This window comes from Nicotiana tabacum, chromosome 4 (genome assembly GCF_000715075.1).
Source record: "Nicotiana tabacum cultivar K326 chromosome 4, ASM71507v2, whole genome shotgun sequence".
NCBI lineage: Eukaryota > Viridiplantae > Streptophyta > Magnoliopsida > Solanales > Solanaceae > Nicotiana > Nicotiana tabacum.
The window spans coordinates 130,337,831-130,360,617 of NC_134083.1; positions in this window are offsets into that span (position 1 = coordinate 130,337,831).

Below are 22,787 nucleotides of genomic sequence, written 5' to 3' on the forward strand. Positions count from 1 at the left end.
TATTGATATCATGTGGATTGAATTTATTGATTTTATGCTTGTGATTCGCTCGACAAGATGATGTTGGCTGCCCATCACGCGGTATGAGATTTTTGATCTTACCATTCAACAAAGTTGGAAATATTGAAATTTACATGCAAAATATTTATATGGCGCAATGCTACAAAATTTTATTAATGGGCAACATTTTACATTTATATATTTAGTATGTGGCTCTATACTTGTAAGTTCTTTAATTTTAATCTTACTTAAATTTTATAATAATTTTAGACCGTAATCATGCACAAGCACCACCTTTTAAAAGTACATGCATTATCCCGAGAAATGATTATAAAAATAAGTCTGTGCAATAGCTTACATACATATAAAGGCAAATAAAGTTAATTGCATAATATATTAGAAAACAAGAAGAGAGAATTAGAAGAGAATACTTTAAGATATGAATAAATTTCCTGTCCTTAAAGAGATTTTACTTGTATATTCTTTAGGGGAAAAAAACAAATTCCTTTCAGAATTACTCAAAGTTAAATTGTTACTATAGGGTGTAAATATCCTCAAATAACACTTAAGTTAATCAATGAGGGACTTTGTCTCCCACTGTACAAGCTTTCTAACAATCCCGACTAGCTTGTACAGTAATAATATTATGAATAGCAGAAAGTAGCTTAAATAGATTTGAACTTTTTATAAGCGTAAATACTTTAAAGTTCGACGAAGTTGGTGGTATTCATAGATTTGAATCGTTACTCATTATACCACAATGAAAGTATCACACATATGATATTATTAAAGCGGCTAGACAAATCATACTTAGTAGTTAGTACTTTGATGGCCAAGTGCTACTAATCCTGCCTTCATAAATATTTACAGGATCAACCCTCTAGATCTTGTTTGAAGTGGCACCACTTTAATATTCAAATAGGCAGGGCCGGCTGACGGGTGAACCTACTAAATCATTTGCTTTAGGCCTCACTCTTTTAGGGGCCCCAATTTTTACCCACAATAGAATACTTAGTAGGCGTTTGGACATAAGAATTGTAAAATTCAAAAAAAATGATGAATTTTTTTTTCAAGTGAAAATGATATTTAAAATTTAGAGTTGTGTTTGGACATAAATTTTAGTTTGGGTTGTTTTTGAAGTTTTGTGAGTGATTTGAGTGAAAATTTTGAAAAATAGCTTTTTGCAGTTTTTCAAATTTTCGAAAATTTCCAAAATGTATCTTCAAGTGAAAATTGAAAATTTTATGAACAAACGCTGATTTCAGAAAAAAGTGAAATTCTTTTGGAAAAAACTTCAACCAAATTTTATGTCCAAAAGGGCCCTTAGTTAAATGGGAAAAGGGCCAAATATACCCTCTACTTTCATATATTGTATATATTTAACCTCCGTTATACTATCGGGCCAAATTTACCCTTACCGTTATACTATCGGGCCAAATTTATCCCTATAATCAGCAAACTTTTAAAAATACTCCTTGATCTGTTAAGTAATCCAAAATCTCCTAAATTCCTTTTATTTAAATCACTTGTTGTTCTTCTTGGTCCATTATTTTTGAAATAATTGACATTCAAATTGGAGAAAAAAATATTTAATAATACAACCGAATAAACAAAGTACAGTAAATTAAAAAATCTAAATTAGATACCTTTTCTAAATTCTAAAAGTATTTACTACATCCCAATTTTAATGAATTCGTTGCACCAAATGTATGGAGATTTTGCAAGTATTAATGATTGAAGTTGAAGTTCCTCAGAGACTTTACATTGTCTAATTCAACTTTGCTTTAATTAAATGCCTACACATTGTGCACTCTTAAGTTAGTCGATCGAACTCTATATTAACCAGGCAATGACAAAATATATTTGAATATACATGTACATACATGATCAGTTGCATATAATACACAATAAATAGACCTAATAAATTCTACGGTGTGTATATGATCGAAAAATAAATAAAATTTTAAACCAATTTTATTTATTACAAGAAGAGAAATGAGTGCATTGGTAATTTAAAAAAATTATGAATAATTTATATAGTCTAGTAACTTTAACATTCATATCAATAGTAATTTAGAAAATTATGTATAATTTTACATATCAAAATACTAAAAAATAAATTTCAAATAAAATAAATATTAATTTTTTTAAATTTAGGGCCTTTCGTTAAAGCTTGGCCCACCAAACCTATTGAGCCCTTTCAAATAGGTAGAGTTAGACATTGTGTCTCTGTTACTTCTGACACTTGCTAACTCCATTAGGAATTAAATCAACCTTTTCTCGTAATGGTTTGTACTATAGAATTTGTCTTTATTCCCCTGTTATAATAAGCATCCGACAGCTCCTTAACTCCTTATGTAACAATATGTAATACACTTGAATCAGACCCTTTAAAGGAGGTCCGTGCTTTAACAATACAAAGTAACTTGTTATTATCCAGTGAACTTGTATTGTTAAAATGTATACTAATTCAAAGTTGGGTTTCAGTTACTTGTGTTCAGTGTAAGGGTTTTAGTCTCATTCCTTCATAATGTGTTTGTACTGCATCTTTCTGTAATGCTCTTGTAAGTGGATCAGCTTGATTCTTGCTTGATCTCACATATATAATAGCTACAGTTCCATTTGTTATTAACTTCTTATATACATGTCTTAATTTTTTATTATATATTTTATTGTAACGACCCGACCGATTATTTTGTGTATGTGACTCCCGTTTCCCTATTTGATATTTTTAGTATGCTTGTTCATTATTTTGGGACTTGCGGGGATGGTTGGTTTGGTTTCGAAAAGGTTTTGGAGTGAGTTAGAACACTTAGTTCCTTTATTGGAAGTTTAAATTAAAAGAGTAAACCAATGTTTGACTTTTGTGTTAACAACCTCAAATTGGTAATTTGATATTTTCAATATATTTGTATGGTAATTTTTGACTTAGGTGTATGTCCGAATTTGATTTTGAGGTTCCTAGGATGTTTTGGTTGTATTTGCCGAAAGTTGGCAATTTGAAGATTTGGAGAGTTCCTAGTTTGACCGGGAGTTGACTTTGATGGTATCAGGTTTGGATTATTGTTCCAAAAATTAGGATATGTTTGTTTGTCATTTAGAACTTGTATGCAAAGTTTGGTTGTAATTTAGAGAGGTTAGGCTTGAATCAAACACTTGATTTGAAGTTAGAAGTTCTTAAACTTAAGAGAAGTTCGAACTATGTTTTGATCTTTGATTCGTTGAAGTGATATTATCATATGTATCTGGAGGCTTTCGATAAGTCCAGTGTTTATGGACTTATTGGTATAATTGGTTAGGGTCTTCGGTTGGCTCGGGTGAGTTTCAAACCACCCGGAGTAAGTTTGGAGTTGGTTGATTCTGCTGGTGTCTGGTGTTAATCGCGTTCGCTGGAGGAGCCTAGCGTTCACGATGAAGGATATGGTACTGTGCAAGTTTTGTTCTTCGCTATCGGGACTGGGGTGTCGCGTTCGTGGAGGGGGAACTAGGAGTTGTAGATTTTGCTTTCGCATTCGCGAAGGCCTGGCCACGATCGCGTAGGGAGGCAGGATTTATGCACCGCGTTCGTGAGGGAGGTTCTGCGAACGCGAAGGATATTTTTTGGGCCAGAAGCTGTTGTGCTCCGCGAACACGAGGCACGTGCCGCATTCGCGAAGGGTACCTCTGGGCAGTGCATTTAAGTGATGAAATTCGAGATTTTAGCCATTTTTCATATTTTTCAATCCTATACTTGGGAGAGACAAATTTGGCTTGGAGATCTTCACGCAAGACTTTGGGGTAAGTGATTTCTATAATTTTTGATAGTAATTTAAGAATATACATGGATTTTTAACATCCAAAATATGGAATTTTGAAAGAAATTTGGTGGTTTTTTCTACAACTTAAGAGAGTGAAAATTGGGATTTTGAGCTATGATTTTGACTTGATTTTGGAATCAAATTACATATTTGGACTTATGAAATTATGGGTAGTTCGGATCTACCTCTTGACTCGAGTTTTGACCATGTGGGCCCGAGTTATATTTTGTTGACTTCTGAGATTTGATTAAAGATTGAACCTTTATTGTGTAGAATTGATTACTATGACTTTGTTTGACGTTATTGGGTTGTTTTTATCTAGATTCGACTAGGCCAAAGGTGGTTTCTAAGGGTAAGGCATTTTTGAAGTATTGATTTTCGTCCATTTGAGATAAGTATCTTGCCTAATCTTGTGTGAGGGAATAACCCTTAGGATTAGACCTTATTTATCTAATTGCCACGTATGTAAAGCAACATATATGCGAGGTTACGAGAGAATACACTTGTGCTGTGTATGAAAAATAATCGAATTAGTCTCCAGGCTTCTATTATGCCTTAATTTGATTGTATGCTCTCTATAATACATGCGTAATCCTTTGTATGACTACGCGAGCTTATCCTTCCATGCTAGAAATTATGATTTAGGATTAAAATATCCCAATTAGCCAAGATGGACATTTTTGAAATCATTTCTATATTGATTTAGTCGTAGTCATATTTTACATCTTGAGCACACATCCACATTCTATTATTATTATGTTCTTGTGCACCTTATTGATGACCTGTGAGCATATATCTCCTTGATGATAAATTATTATCTTAGATTGTTATAATTTAGGCACAGATGTGCATGTTGAGCGAATTGTTTTGGTGTTGGAACGAGGTCTTTTTCGTGCGGATATTATGGCATGATGATGTTGTGGCACGAGGTCTTTGCGGTGCGCTTATTGTTATGGCATGAATATTTGCCGTGCAGTGTGTGAATATGAATCCATATCCCTAGGGTCGCCCTCTTATGTTTCTCTCTTGATGGTGTACACGCGGATTATGATACCTTGACTAATGTTGTTGATTCTGATGTAGAGGTGGATGTTGTAAGTTGAGTGTAAGGGTGGAAGATTGGCCATGCAAGTGAATCCTTTATGCCTTTTAATGCATTTAATATGCCTTTATGTTTTAATTTTAACATGCTACTCTATGCCTCTGTTATTGACCGATGATTCGATTGTCATGATTTATTTACCTATGCTGAGTTGATAACTCTTGTTTAGTTGAGTTGATGACATTACATCTTGTTATATTCTTGTTGCCAGTTATTTAGATAAAATGCATAGGTTCTTTGATTAGTGAGTATCACATGCCTTTTACCTCGTCACTACTTTACCGAGGTTAGTGATACTTACTGAATATATGTTGTTCCGTACTCATACTATGCTTCTGCATATTTTTGTGCATATTCGGTTGTTAGCAGCAGTAGACCTAGGGAGTGAGTACATTTGTTGATTGAGAGGATTCACGGTAGTGCAGCATGGATGTTGCAGACCCTTGGAGTCCCTTCTCTTATCTTATGCTGTTACTTTTCATTAAGACAGTATTGTACTATAGAGACATACTCTGTATTTGGCTTTAGAGCTCATGATTCTGTACTACCTGATTTTGGAAGTTCGATTTATGTATTATTGTATTAGCTATTATTGGAGCTTTACACTATTATTTATGTTAATTCAAACTTATTATATCTTGTTTTGCTATTTTTACATTATTGTGTGATTGGCTGACCTAGTCTTGGAGGTTGGGTACCATCACGATATTTGGTGGGATTTTAGGTCGTGACAAGTTGGTATTAGAGCCTTAGGTTCATAGGTTATATGAGTCATGAGCAAGTTTAGTAGAGTCTCGCGGATCAGTGTGGATACGTTTGTACTTATCTTCGAGAGGCGACCGAATTTTTAGGAAACATCATTTTATTTATTCATCATCATGTGAATTTGTTTATTCCAAAGTTTGAACATTTACCTTCTATCCCCTCACAGATGGTGAGGACTGGTTCTACAGGAGTAGTTGAGAAGGAACCAATGCCCCTATCAGAGCCGCGAGAGGCCAGGGTCGGGTAGAGGAGGATGTAGGGCAAGCGTAGCAGCTAAAGGTCCTGTTAGAACAACAGTTGTTGAGCCACTAGTAGCTCTAGATTAGGAGCAGGTGCCCGATCATATTGAGTAGGTGGGACCAGCTCGGGCAGAGGAGGAGCTTATTGCTACACCTGGACTTCAGGTGACTTTGGCTCACATTATGAGTATGTTTGAGAGCTTGTCTCAGGAAGGATTGATTCCAGTTGCACCGATTATTTCACAATTTGGAAAGAAACCCAGATTCCCGCCGCATGTACACCAGAATGTTTATCAGACTCTGGGTGTTCTGTCGGTATAACCAGTGGTTGCAATTCATCCAGAGAGAGGGCTAGTCTTATCTGCTGAGGAGCAAAAGAGAATGGACAGGTTTCAGAGACTTCGTCCTCTCCATTCAGTGGAGGTACTACTGAGGATGCACATGGCTTCTTGGATCAGTGTCATCGTATTCTGCGCATATTGGGTTTGGTAGAGTCAAACGGGGTTGACTTTACTACTTTTCAGTTTTTAGGGCCGGCATACAAATAATGGAAGACTTATGAGTTGATTAGACCAGCTAACGCAACACCACTCACATGGTCTCGGATTTCAGTTATATTCCTAAAGGAGTTTATCCCACAGACTCGCAGGGATGAGTTATGTAGTGAGTTTGAGCATTTGCACCAAGAGGGTATGACTGTGACCTAATATGACATGAGGTTTATGGAGTTATCATACTATACAGCTCCTCTGGTTTCTACTGAGAGGTAGAGAGTCTGTACATTTGTTGAGGGACTCACCTATAGCCTTAGGTTTGGGATGGAATGGGAGATGGAGACAGAGACTACTTTTCATCAGGCTATGGAGATTGCTAGGAGGCTAGAGCATATCTGTAGGCAGGAGAGGGAGGATAGGGAGGGTAAGAAGCCTCGTGGTTTGTAGGATTCAGCCTACTCTAGGGGCAAGGGTCGACAAGGTATAGGTCGTTTCAGCCAACTAATTCAGTCAACACTTCAAGTTTCATGTGGTGCTCTAGCTAATCATGCATTTAAGAGCACTTGTATCGTACAATCATCCTACATTACACCTCCCATATGGAGTTCTTGATGTATAGGGTAGACTCAGTTCCAGTAGCCAAATCCGTAGAGAGATTGTTATGAGTGTGGTGATCTGGGGCACATGTAGAGATATTGTCCTAGGCTTCAGATGAGTGTACCTCAGCAGGGTACCTAGGCTATGATTTTCGCTCTAGATGCTACACCAACTGCACAACTAGCTAGAGGTGGGGGACATGCGGGTAGAGGTCGTCCTAGAGGGGGAGGCCGGGCCCGTCGCTATGCTTTCCCTAGTAGGACTTAGGCAGTCGCATCATATGCAGTCACTACAAGTATTGTTCTGGTCTATTATAGAGATGTTTGAGTGTTATTTAATTCAGTTTGTACTTATTCATATGTGTCATCCTACTTTATATCATATTTGGATATGTCTGTAATTCTTTGGATAGTCATGTTTATGTTTTTACACTTGCTGGAGATTCTATTATAGTGGATTTTGCCTACCATTATTGTGTGGTTACTATTGGGAGTTACAAACTAGGGTTGATCTTTTGTTGCTTTGGTGGATTTTTATGTGATTTTAGGTATGGATTGATTGTCTTAGTACAATGCTATTCTTGATTGTCATGCTAAGACCGTGACATTTGCTATGTCGGAGTTGCTAGGGTTGGAATGAAGGGGTTCGCTTAGTCATATTCCTAGTAGGGTGGTTTCTTCTCTGAAGGCTCAATGGATGGTTGTGAAGGGGTGTTTGGCGTACTTAGCTTTTGTTAGAGATGTTAGTATTGATGCTCCTACAATTGATTCAGTCCCCATAGTGAGAGAGTTTCCATATATGTTCCCAGCAGACCTACCGGCCATGCCACCATATAGAAATATTGAATATGGTATTGATTTGGCACCGACACTTAACCCATATCTATTTCACCATATCGCATGGCTCCAGTAGAGTTAAAAGAATAAAAGGAACATTTGCAGGAATTATTGGATAAAGGTTTCATGAGGCTGAGTGTTTTACCTTGGAGTGCGTAAGTACTATTTGTGAAGAAGAAACACAGTTCCATGAGGATGTGCATCGACTACATGCAATTGAACAAGGTTACCATCAAGAATAAGAACCCCACCACCTCGCATTGATGACTTGTTTGACCAGCTTTGGGGTGCTAGAGTATTCTCAAATATTGACTTGAGATCAAGGTACCATCAATTGAAGATCAAGGCATCGAAAATTCTTAAGACGACTTTCAAGACCCGTTATGAGCATTATGAGTTCTTGGTGATGTATTTTGGTTTGACTAATGCCCCAACAACTTTCATGCATTTGATGAATAGTGTACTCAAGTCTTATTTGGATTCTTTTGTCATTGTGTTCATTGATGATATCTAGGGAGGAGCACGAGCAACATTTGAGGATGGTGCTTCAAGTTTTGAGGGGAAGAAGTTATATGCTAAGTTCTCCAAGTGTGGGTTCTGGTTGGATTCCATGATATTCTTGGGCCATGTGGTGTTTAGTGAAGGGATAAAGGTGGATCTGAAAAGATTGATGCAGTTCACAGTTGGCCCGACTTTCTACGACCATAGAGATTAGGAGTTTCCTGGGTTTGGCTGGTTACTACCATCATTTTGTGGAGGGGTTCTCGTCTATTGCAGCTCTACTAAATAAGTTGACTCAGAAGGGTGCCCCATTCAAATGGACTGATAAGTGTGAGGAAATCTTTCAGAAGCTCACGAGTGCCTTGACTACAACTTTAGTTTTGCTATTGCCTTTAGGATCGGGGTAGTATACGATCTATTGCGATGTTTCATATGTTGGTCTTGGGTATGTGTTGATGCAGGATGGTATGGAAATTGCCTCTGCGTCAAACCAGTTGAAGCCCCAAGAAGAATTATTCGGTTCATGATTTAGAGTTAGCAACTATTGTGTACGCGCTTAAGATTTGGGGGCATTATTTATATTGTGTGAGGTCTACACTAATCACCAGATCTTTAACTTTTGTTTAAATAGAAGGATCTGAATTTGAGGAAAAAGAGATGATTGGAGTTGTCTGGGAAAGGCCACTGTGGTAGCAGGCGCCAGAGTAGAAAGGTGGAGAGCAAGGAAAATTTGGCAATTATTCTAGATGGGGAGAGGCCTTTAACTATCGATGTTCAGGTGTTGGCCAATAGATTGGTGAGATTAGATATTTTTGAGCCGAGTAGAGTCCTTTCTTTTATTGTTTCACAGTTGTCCTTGTTTGAGCACATTAAGGCTCATTAGTATGATGATCCCCATTTGCTTTTCCTCAAGGACACAATGCAACGAGGTGGTGCTAAGGAAGTGACTATTGGTGATGATGGTGCATTGCGACTTCAGGGTCGAGTTTGTGTTCCTAATGTCGATGTCTTGACAGAGTTGATTCTTGGGGAGGCTAAAATTCATGATATTCTATTCACCTAGGTGCTACAAAGATGTAATATGATTTGAAGCATTATTATTGGTGGAGAAGGATGAAGAAGAACATTGTTGGGCTTGTTTCACGGTGTTTGAATCGTCAACAGGTCAAGTATGAGCATAAAAAACTAGGTGGTTTGCTTCAGATGATTGATATACTAGAGTGAAAGTGGGAGCGCATTACTATGGAAGTTGTAGTAGGATTGCCACTGACCTTGAGGAAGTTTGATGCCATTTGGGTCATTGTGGATTAGTTGACCAAATCGACGAATTTCATTCCGGTTATGACTTCCTACACTTTAGAGAGGTTGTCTTAAATCTACATTAGAGAAATTATTTGCCTGGATGGTGTACCTATCTCTATCATCTTTGACTGCGACACTTAGTTTACTTCGCACTTTTGGAGGGTTGTACAGTGTGATTTGGGCGGGCAAGTGGAGTTGAGTTCTGAATTTCACCCTCAGATGAATGGGCAGTCCGAATAGAACATTCAGATCATGGAGGAATGTTAAGGGTCTGTATTACATCGTGCCATTTCAAATAAAAATAAAAGGCTAGAAAGAAGGTCAAGTGAGGAAGCCTTAATTTTGGTGGCCACTGGGATCGGCTTCTACCTTTAGCGGAGTAGCCCACAATAACAACTATCAACATAATATCTAGATGGCTATGTGTGAGGCCTTATATGGAAGTCATTCTCCGGTTGGTTGGTTCGAGCCCGGTGCGACTAGGTTATTGGGCACAGACTTGGTCCAGATTGCTTTGGATAAGGTCAAGTTGATTCAGGAGAGGCTTTTCACAACTCAGTCTAGGTAGAAGAGTTATACTGATAGGAGATTTCGTGATGTAACTTTTATGGGGGGTGAGGGGGTTCTTCTTAGAGTCTTGCGTATGAAGGGCGTGATGAGATTTGGAAAGAAGGGCAAGTTGAGGCCATGTTTATTGGTCTTTTTGATGTGTTGGAGAGAGTTGGTGAGGTTTCTTATAGACTTGCTTTGCCTCCTAGTCTTTCGAGAGTTCATTCGGTATTTCATGTTTCTATGCTTCAGAAGTATCATGAATCTAAGTCATATGTTTTGGACATCAGCACAGTGCAGTTGGATGAGAATATGGGTTAAGAGGAAGAGCCAGTGGCTATTTTGGACACGCAGGTTTAGAAGCTCAAGTCTAAAAAGATCACATTTTCCTCAGTAAAGGTCTAGTAGAGAGGTGCGCCGATTGAGGAGGTGACTTGGGAAATCGAGCATGATATGGGGGCATATACCCTCACCTTTTTGGCATTTCAGGTGTGATTCTAAAACCTATTCGAGGATCAACATTTGTTTAATAGGGAAAATATGTAACGACCCGGCCGATCATTTTATGTATTTGAGCCCCGTTTCCTAATTTGATATTTCTCGTATGCCTATTCATTATTTTAGGACTTGCGGGGATGGTTGGTTTGGTTCCAGGGTGATTTTGGAGTGAATTGGGATACTTGGTTCCTTTGTTGGAAGCTTAAATTGTACTCCCTTCGTTTCAATTTATGTGAACCTATTTCCTTTTTAGTCCGTGCCAAAAAGAATGACCTATTTCCTTATTTGGAAACAATTTACCTTTATGCAATGATTTATAGCCACACAAAATATATGTGCTTCATTTTACACCACAAGTTCAAAAGTCTTCTCTCTTTTCTTAAACACCGTGCCCAGTCAAATGGGTTCACATAAATTGAAACGGAGGGAGTAAGAGTTAACCAAGTTTTGACTTTTGTGTTAATGATCTCAGATTGGTGCTTTGATAGTTCCAATAGGTTTGTATGGTGATTTTGGACTTAGGTGTATATCCGAATTTGGATTTGGAGATTACTAGGATGTTTTGACTATATTAGCCGATAGTTAGCAATTTAAAGGTTTGAAGAGTTCCTAAGTTTGACCGGAAGTTGACTTTGATGATATCAAGTTCGGATTTTTATTCCAAAAATTGGGATAGGTTCGTTTTATCATTTGGAACTTGTGTGCAAAGTTTGATTCTAATCTGGATTGGTTAGGATTGAATCGGACGCTTGGTTTGAAGTTAGAAGCTCTTAAATTTAAGAGAAGTTCGAATTGTGATTTGATCTTTGATTAATTGATATGATATTATCATATGTGTATGGAGGTTTTGGATAAGTCCGGTTAATATTATGGACTTGTTGGTATAATTGGTCAGTGTCCCAGGTGGCTCGGGTGAGTTTTGGACCACTCGGAGCAAGTTTGGAGTTGGCTGATTCTGCTGGTGTCTGGTGCTTATCACATTTGCGGGAGGAGCCTCGCATTCACGATGAAGGATTTGGTGTTGGGCAGGTTTTGTTCTTCACATTTGCGACTCGGGTGTCTCGTTCTCGAGGGGGGGGGGGAGGGAACTGGGAGCTGGAGATTTTCACACAGGGAGGCAGGATTTGTCCATCGCATTCACGAGGGAGGTTCCGCGAATATGAAGGGTATTTTTGGGTACCAGAAGTTGTGCTCTATGAACGCGAGGCACGTGTTGCGTTCGCGAAGGGTACCCTTGGGTAGTGCATTTAAGTGATGAATTTAGAATTTAACCATTCTTTCATAGTTTTGAACCCTACACTTGGGAGAGAAAATTTTGCCTCGGAGATTTTCACACAAGACTTTGGGGTAAGTGATTTTTATACATTTTTAGTATTATTTTAAGAATCTACATGGATTTTCAACACCCAAAACATGGAATTTTGAAGAAAAATTGGGTGTTTTTCCTACAACTTAAGAGAGTGAAAATTAGGGCTTTGAACTATAATTTGGACTTAGTTTTGGAATCTAATCACATATTTGGACTCGTGGGATTATGGGTAGTCGGAATTTACCCCTTGACTTAGGTTTTTACCATGTGGGCTCGGGTTGACTTTTGGGGATTTGATTAAAGATTGAAGCTTTATAGTTTGAAATTGATTCATATGATTTTATTTGACGTTATTGAGTTATTTTTTGGCTAGATTCGAGCTGGTCGGAGGTGATTTTTAAGGGGAAGGCATTTTTAGAGTATTGATTTGGTCTTTTTGAGATAAATTTCTTGTCCAATCTCGTGTGAGGAAATAACCCTTAGGATTAGACCTTATTTGTCTAATTTTCATGTATATAAAGCAACGTATATGCAAGATGAGGAGCGTATATGCGTGTACTATGTATGATAAATGATCGAATTAGACTCTAGGATTCAATTATGCCTTAAATTGATTGTGTTCTCTCTATGATACATATGTAATCCTTTGTATGACTTTGTAAGCTTACCCTTCCATGCGAGAGATCATGATTAAGTATTTCTATCTCCTAATTGGCCAAGATGGGTATTTGTGAAATCATTTATATATATTTAGTTGTACTCATATCTTATATCTTGAGTACACATCCACACTTTATTATTATTATTATTATTATTATTATTATTATTATTATTATTATTATTATTATTATTATTATTATTATTATTATTATTATTATGTCCTTGTGAACCATACCGATGACTTGTGAGCATATGTCTCTTTGATAATAAATTATTGTCTTGGATTGGTATGATTTATGCATATATGTGCATGTTGAGCAGATTGTTTTGGTGTTGGCACCGAGTCTTTTCCGTGTGTATATTGTGTGTGATGATTTTGTAGCACGAGGCCTTTGTTGTGCGGTTATGATGATATTGTTGTTGTTGTGGAACGATGTCTTTGACATGCAATAGTGATGATATTATTATTGATATGGCACGAGATTTTTACCGTGCGGTTATTGTTATGGCACGAGGTCTTTGTCGTATGTTTATTCACGGCACAAGGTTTTTGCCGTGCAACATGTGAATATAGATCCATCCCCTTAGGGTCGCCCTCTTATGTTTCTCTCTTGATGGCGTACACGTGGATTGTGATACCTTAACTGATATTATTGATTATGATGTGGAGGCGGATGTTGTGAGTTGAATGTAAGGGTGAAAACTTGGCCATGCAAGTGAATCTTTTATGCCTTTTTATGCATTTAATATGATTTTATGTTGAAATTTTAACATGCTACTCTATGCTTCTATTATTGACTGATAATTCAATTGTCACAATTGATTTACCTGTGTTACATTAATGAAATTACATCTTGTTATATTTTATTACAGTTATTTAGATATAATGCACATATTCTTTGATTAGTGTGTATCACATGATATGAACCTCGTAACTACTTCACCGAGGTTAGTCTTGATACTTACTGAGTATATATAATCTCGTACTCATACTATATTTCTGCACATTTTTGTGCAGATTTGGGTGTTGGCAGCAATGGACCTAGGGAGTGAGTACATTTGTTGCTCGAGAGTATTTAAGGTAGTGATGCATGGACGCCACAGACCCCTGGAGTCCCCTTCCCTTATCTTATGCTATTATTTTTTATTCAGACAGTATTGTACTATAGAGACATACTCTGTATTCGATTTTAGAGCTCATGAATCTGTACTACCTAGTTTTGGGAGTTTGGTTTATGTATCACTATATTAGCTATTTTTGGAGATTTACATAATTATTTATGTTAATTCAGACTTATTATATCTTGTTTCACTATTTTTACTTTATTGTATGATTGGCTGACCTAGGCTTGTAGGTTAGGTGCCATCACGACCTTTGGTGGGATTTTGGATCGGAATTATTTATTATGAGCTACACACATCGTAGTCTCACTATCATAAAATATGAAAATGATTGTTATTGATTGTGGCCACAAATTTATGTCTAATAACATATTCCTCAGTCATTCCGCCTTTTTTGCTACAGTTGCTAAAGCAATTGTAGAATGAGAAATACAAGTTTGTTTCTTGGAAGCCCAACTAATGGCGCCACCCCCTAAAGTGAATATCACCATGACGTGGATTTCTTATCATTAGCACTGGTGATCCAACTTGTGTCAAAATAACCTTCCAATATAATAGGATTCACCACTATAGCATATGCCAAAGTGCTTTGTTCTTCTTAAATATTCAAGTACTCTAGCTATTATCTTCCAATGATCGTTACTTGGGTTACTAGTTAACCTTGAAAGTTTATACAAGTTAAAATCTATATCGGGCCTAGTACAATTCATTGTATGCATCACACTACCTACCGCACTTGCATATTGTAGTTGTGCTATAGTTCTTCCAACATTTCAATCAACTTGACTAAAGTCATAAGGAGTACTAAACTCTTTTACATCCAAATGACTGAACTTATGTAACGATCCGATCGATCGTTTTGAGCATTAGTATTCTGTTCAGTGGTTTGAGGTCTTGAGTAGTTTCAAATGATGTATTACGACTTGCGTTTATGGTTAGTTTCGATGTTCGAGATTGATTTGGAAGAGAAATATTTTATTTTTTGAGGCTTAAAGTTGGAAGTATTGACCAAGTTTTACTTTTGTGTATTTGACCTCTGATCGAAGATTTGATGGTTCCGTTAGGTCCAAATGATAATTTTGGACTTGGGCGTATGTTTGAATTTGAGTTCTGGTATTCCTAGATGATTTAGAGGCTAATTGCCGAAAGTTGGAAGTTTGATGTTTTAAAGAGATGACAGGTTTGACCCATAGTTGACTTTGTGGTTATTGATGTCCGTTTGGGATTAAGAGCCTTAAAATAGATTTGTATGGTGAATCATGACTTGTGTGTAAATTTTAGGGTCATTAATCTTGAATTGAGGTGCGATTCGTGATTTTGATGTTATTTTGTAGGATTCGAGGCCTCGAGTAGGTCCATGTTATATTTTGGGACTTGTTGGTATGTTCGGATGGTATCCCAAGAGGCTCGGGGTATGTTTCAGGGTTTCGAACTATTTTATCCGTGTTGTTGACAGCTGGTTTCTCTGATTTCAGGTGCTTGTCTGTTGAGCATCGTGATCGCATAAGAGCTTCGTGATCGCGAAGTGTCTTTTGGGTTCGCAACCGGTGAAGCGCGTTCGTGGAGTGTTGTGATTGATTTTCTTTGCATTCGCGCATCAGGCTGCGCGTTCGCGATGTGTTGGGGATCAATGGTCAGCAGAGGTCGCGTTCGCAGAGCTTGAGGAGTTGTGTTCTTCACATTCGGTCGTGGTAGCAAAACCATTTCAGAGGAAGCGTATTTTATGGAGCACCTAAAATCTCAATTCACACTCATCGGACTACCTGAATGGAACACCTTTCTGGGTCAATCTAGTAAATGGGGCTGCTATGGATGAAAACCCCTCCACAAACCGGCGATAATACCCCGCCAAACCAGGAAGCTCCGAATCTCTGTAGCTGAAGTAGGTCTAGGCCAGTTTTGAACTGCCTCGATCTTCTTAGGATAAACTTTAATGCCCTCTGCAGATACGACATGTCCCAAAAAAGCGACTGAGTCCAACCAAAACTCACACTTTGAAAACTTGGCATACAACTGACTATCCCTCAGGGTCTGAAGTACCACTCGAAGGTGCTGCTCATGCTCCTCTCGATTGTGGGAGTAGATCAAGATATCATCAATGTATACAATCACAAAAGAATCCAAATAGGGCTTAAATACCCGGTTAGTCAAATCCATAAATGTTGTTGGAGCATTTGTCAACCCAAATGACATCACTTGGAACTCATAATGCCCATATCGAGTCCAGAAAGTCGTCTTAGGGACATCTGATGCCCTAATCTTCAACTAATAGTAGCTAGATCGCAAATCAATCATCGAAAACACTTTGGCACCCTGAAGCTGATCAAATAAGTCATCAATCATCGGCAACGGATACTTGTTCTTGATAGTGACTTTGTTCAACTGCCAATAATCTATACACATCCTCATTGAACCATCCTTCTTCTTCAAAAACAACACTGGTGCACCCCAGGGCGAGACACTAGGTCTAATGAACCCTTTATCAAGTTAATCCTGTAATTGCTCCTTCAGTTTCTTCAACTCCGGTGGGGCCATACAGTATGGCAGAATGGAAATGGGCTGGGTGCCCAAAGCCAAGTCAATACACAAATCAATATCCCTGTCGGGTGGCATCCCCAGCAGGTCTGCGGGAAACACCTTTGGAAACTCACGCACAACAGGCGTTGAATCCATGGAAAGAACCTCCTCACTAGAATCATAAACATAGGTCAAATATGTTAGACATCCCTCTCAACCATGTGTCGAGCCTTCACATAAGAAATAACCTTGCTGGTAGAATGGCCAGGAATCCCCCTTCACTCTAATAGAAGCAACCCCAGAATGGCTAAGGTCACCGTCTTAGCGTGACACTCCAATATAGAATGATAAGGTGACAGCCAATCCATGCCCAGGATAATATCAAAGTCCACCATATCAAAAAGTAGGAGATCTACACTAGTCTTAAGGCTCCCGATAGAAACCACACACGAGCGATAAACATTATCTACAATAATAGAATCTCCTACAGGCATGGACACATATATAGGAGCACTCAAAGAATCACGAGGCATAATCAGATATGAAGCAAAATAGGATGAAACATAGGAATAAGTAGATCCATGATCAAATACAACTGAAGCATCTCTATGGCAAATCGGAACAATACCTGTGATGACGGCATCAGATGACTCTGCCTCAGGTCTATCTGGGAATGCATAAAAATAGGGTTGGGCCCCACCACTCTGAAATCCACCCCTCGGGCGACCCCTAGTTGGCTGGCCTCTACCTCTAATGGCCTGACCTCTACCTCTAATAGTCTGACCCCCACCACGAGCTGGCTGTGCGGGCAGTGGAGCAATCGGTGCCGGCATGATGGCACGAGAACCCTGCTGAGCTATGTTTCTCGACAATCTAAGGCAATACCTCCTGATGTGACCTATGCCCCCACACTCAAAGCACTCTTTCGCTGCTGAGGTTGCTGAAGCTGAGACTGACCCTGACGGCCCGGATAGTCGTTGTAGTAACTCTGAAGCGGTGGTGCACTGATAGGAGTTGAATGTACACCGAATGCGGGATGTCAGGACGAGACCCATAAGAACCACGACCGCTCAAAGCATTGTGGGCTACCTGAAGAGCTGACTGAACCGGCCTAGAAGGATGGCTTCTACCAAAAGAACCCCTACCTCCAGATGAGGCACCATTGAAACCACCAAAATGACGGGGCCTCTTCTCGGATGTCGACCCTCTATCCTGACCACGAATCACATCGATCCGTCTAGCAATCTCTACGGCCCTATAGAAGGAAATACCATCCCATGTCTCCTTGTCCATTTGAAGCCTGATGCCGAAGATAAGACCGTCAATAAACCTCCTCACCATCTCCCTATCTATAGGAATCAACATAGCTATATGACGGTCAAGGTCTACAAATCTGGTCTCGTACTAGGTGACGGTCATGCCACCCTACTAAAGACGCTCAAACTGGATACGGTACTCCTCTCTCAGAGTGAATGGAATAATTTTCTCTAGAAATAACTACAAAAACTGATCCCAGGTAAGTGAAGGTGTACCGACCGGTCTGCTCCACTCAAAATCCTCTTGGCAGAGCCGGTCATCTGGAACACTACAAAGTGGACCCCATTGGTCTCACCAAAGCCCATATTGCATAACACCTCGTGTCAACGGTCCAAGTAACCATGTGTGTCCTTAGAAGGTACATCGCTATAATGAACAGGAAAGAGCTTGGTGAACTTGTCCAACCTCATCAATCCCTTAGAGGACATCGTTGGCCTTTTCCCGGGCTCTGTAGCAACTACGGGCTGAACTACTCCAACTGCTGGAGGAGTTATATTTGTTTGTGACTGTTAGATTTGCCTCGGAATTCGAGATGAGTTTATATGACTTGTTATTCTGGGATCTCTGGTAGTTGGATTTTGAGTTCGTTGTTATGAATTAACTACTTTATTTCCATTCCTGTCTTTTCTATTATTATTATTATTATTATTGCGTACAGGTTATTATAAGTGACCCGCCTTAGGCTCGTCACTACTTCGCCGAGGTTAAGATCGGCACTTACAGAGTACATGGGGTCGGTTGTACTTATACTACACTCTGCACTTCTTGTGCAGATACCAGAGTTGGTCCTGGCTACGCTGAGTGAGGTTTGCTTAGATCTAGCTATCAATGGAGACTTGAGGTATAACTGCATGGCGTCCGCAGCCCTAAAGTCCCATTCTACATCATTAGAGTTGTTTAATTGATTCGGATAGTTATGTTTATTTTAGACCATTATCTGTAGTACTCTAGACACTCATGTATTCGTGACACAAGATCTGGGATTGTATCTGGATTTCATCGTTTATTAGTTTATCACTGTATTTCAGACTATTCAGTTTTATTATTGTCATTTAATTTGGAAATTATTAAAAATGGTTAATAGATTTAGCTAACATTGGCTTGCCTAGCAAGTGAAATGTTAGGCATCATCACGGCCCCGAGAGTGGGAATTCCAGGTCGTGATAAATTAGTATCAGAGCATTAGGTTGCCTAGGTCTCACAAGTCATGAGCAAGCTTGTTAGAGTCTGGAGGATCAATACGGAGACGTCTGTACTTATCTTTATAGGTTATAAGGCTTTAGGAAAATTTCACTTCTTTCTTTCTCTATCGTGCGGGTTATTTCCATTATTGAAGTTTGAACCATTCTGCCGGAGTCAGATATAGGGGAGCCATCAGCTCCGAAGTGTGACTGGCGTGAGTCTGTACTCCTCCCCCAGCCTGAGAGACGGTTGGTGCCATAGGAAATGCTCTGGTCTGAGCCACACTCTCCATGAGTCCAACTAAGCGGACTAGAGCATCCTGAAGTACGGGAGTAGCTATGAATCCCTTTAGAACCTGAGCATGTCCAACTGGTGTGGCCAGAACTGGGATCTCCTCCTCATGCTCAGGCTGAGGCTCCACCGTGGGTGCTTCTGCTGCTCGTGCTCTAGGCTGAGCTCTTCCTCTGCCTCTGCCTCTGCCTCGGCCCTTATACAATTCGTTGCGGCGCGCAACCCGATCCCACCATATCATCATCTGTCAATATCATAATCCATCCTTATTCGTCCATTTCAATTCATTACTTTTCAACTTCCGTTGCGGCGTGCAACCCGCTCCCCAAATAATTTCAATCAACAATAGCAATTTAACAACCAAAATGTACAAGAAGTTCTACATCAAGAGAATAAATGCGCGAAGCAATTGAGAATAACATGATAATCAAAGAATCTCTAACAACTCGAATGTCTCAACTTTATCGACTCCACGGTATCTACCAATTAACAACTCATACAAATGAAACTACATTATTGAAGGCAAGAAATGTTACAAAACTATAAGACAAGCAAGACATAGGATAATTTAGATGTGCAAGAAAAGAAAATAGAGACAAGTTGCAAATAAGTATGGATTTTTTCGAAGGGATGGACAATTTAATACAAGGATAACTAAATGACAAGTAACAATTATGGCATGGAAGTCAAATATGCATGTAGCAATTAAGGCATGAAACAAGATCTACTATGAAGTAACGAAAATATGGAAGCAAGTAACACAACGGCGCATATACACTCATCACCTCGCATATGCGTTGTTTCACACGTAATTCACATAACATGTAGTTCAAGAGTTTCTAATTCCCTCAAATCAAGGTTAGACTCAATACTTACCTCACTCCGCAACTCAAACAATCAACCCACCATGGCTTTGCCTTTCGAACAAGCCTCCAAATCAACCAAATATAGCAAATTATTGACCAAATGATTCAAAATATGCTTTAGAAACTACCCACAAGTGAAAGAGGTTCAATTTAGATCATTTTTTAAAGAGTCAACAAAAGTCAACCCCGGGTCCGCTTGGTCAAAATCGAGATTCGGACCAAAACCCGATTACATGTTCACCCTCGAGCCCGGTTATGTGATTTATTTCGAAATTCGACCTCAATTCGAGGTCTAAATCGTAATTTTACAAAAATCTTAGTTCTACCCAAATCCTTAATTTCTACCATGTAAATTCTAAATTTGATGTTGAAATCTCATGAAATGTAATGGATAATTGAAAATAAATGGATTGAAGTTACTTACCAATAAATTTAGGAAAAAAAGTCTCTTGGAAAATCGCCTCTAAGGTGTTTATGGTTGAGAGATTGTGAGAAATGAGCTAAGTCCCATTTTTTCACTCTTTACCCCGCTGTGGATGTCACAATTGCGATGTCTTGTTCGCAATTGCGAACATCGCAAATGCGAGACAAGGGTCGCAAATGCGAACCCTGTCACAAAAGAGCAAAAGTCACAAATGCGATATTTAGGTCGCAAATGCGAACCCACAACCATCGCAAATGCGACCAATGACTTTGCAAATTCTAAGCAGTACTCTAGTGGTCAGTGATCGCAATTGCGAGCACATCCTTCGCAAATGTGAAGTTCCACAGTTCGCAAATGCGAGATTCACCCAGCCCAGGCCATGCTCGCAAATACGAACGTTTCTTCGCAAAAGCGAGGCTTTCAATTGCAAGCTAGGCCTTGCAATTGCGAGATCTACAATAGAGCACCAGAATTGGTATTGCACCAGCACACTCCTCATTAGCAAAACTCATCTGAAACAAGTCCGAAACTCACTTGAGCCCTTCGGGCTCCAAACCAAATATGCACACAAGTGTAATAACATCATATGAACTTGCTCGCTCAATCAAATCACCAAAATAACCTCTAAATCTACGAATCAATCCTCAAAACGAATGAAATTTCAAAGTGGAACTCAAGAATACTAGAATCACATTTAAGTGTCTGAATCATGTCAAATCAATTCCGAATTGAACCAAATTTTGCAAACAAGTTTCAAATAGCAATACGGAACTATTCCAAGTTTTAACATCAAAATCCGAATCTGTTAGCTAAGAAGTCAACTTGCGGTCAAACCTTGTAATTCTTCAACTTTCAAAAATGTTAGTTTTCGGTAAAATGAGTCAAAAGAAGTTACGGACTTCCGAATTCAATTTCGGGCATATGTCCAAGTCCAAACTTATGATATGGACCCACCGGGATCGTCAAAATACCAATTTGAATCTGTTTGCAAAAAATGTTGACCGCAACTCAAATCTTTTTTTTAGCAAAAATTCACATTTTTTTAATTTTTCACATAAAGATTTTCTGAAATGGGACACGGACTGTGCACGCAAATCGAAAAATGATAAACGGAGCTAATCAAGGTCTCGAAACACGAAAATAGAGGCTAAATCTCAAAATGACCTATCGGGTCATCACAAAAAAGAAGAAGGTGATGTATATGTTATACACACAATATACACATTAAACACTAGTATGAAGTGTATATACACTAGTATGAAGTGTGTGTGTGTGTGTGTGTGTGTATATATATATATATATATATATATATATATATATATATATATATATATATATATATATATATATTACAATGGAAGTGGAGTATATACACTTTTTATACATCGTAGATTAGTATATATACTTTGGATACACTAAAGTGCTCAGGATACACTAAATACATTAGGGGTGCACTGAAAAATATAGGATACACTCTATATACAAAATCTATATTGCGTTTGAATATGAAGAAGAAGAAACAGTCACCTAAACAAAAATAGAAAGAATAAGAACCAAACCTTTGTACAAAATAAGAAGAAGCAAAATTATTGCGTTTCTTCATATTTTTTTTAACTAACAGCTCAGATCACCTTAGGAAGATGTGCAATGATGAGCACTTGAAGAAGGCATTTGAATTTTTCGATAAAAACCAAATTGGGCATATAAAGATTGATGAGCTAAGGGAGGTATTATCCGACGAGATTGAAACCAACAGTGAAGAAGTTATTGATGAAACAATGCACGTCCAAATTTATACAAGTATCTCTGTAAAAGCCACTTGCTAATGCTAAGTAACCAAAATTAATAAATAAAATATAAATGCAAATTAAAGAGAGAGAAGTAAAAGGTATGGGGAAAAGGAAAAGTTTTTTTTTGGGGGGGGGGGAGGAGGGTGGGGGAGGCATAGAAAGAGAAAAGTAAATTACATTGGGAAGGGAAATATATCCTGGGTAGTGAAAAATTATTACTTAAGGGGGGTCAAGAGAAGAAAAATCTCGAAAATCTGTGCAATGGGACTACTGGCTACAACTTGTCAATAAATTGTGCCTAATGGCTATTTCGGTTCAATAGGAGCATGGGCTAATAAAAATTTTAGGGGGACATAGAGCGTGATTTTCTCAATAATTTTTCAGACTCAATTTCTATATGATTTATATGGTATCAGAGCCAAATTCATATTTGAACTTTTTTTTTTGCTCAACTGGCAGTGAAAATTGAGTATTGTCTCCTCACATGATCTTGGATAATAGTCTTGGATAATTCCAAATCCGTTCTTGTTTCATGTTCTTTTCATTTCTCTTTGTTTTGTTTTTCTTTTTTCTGGACATTATCCAACCCAAAATTGGCCACTATTCATATCTATGTCAAATCCAGATTA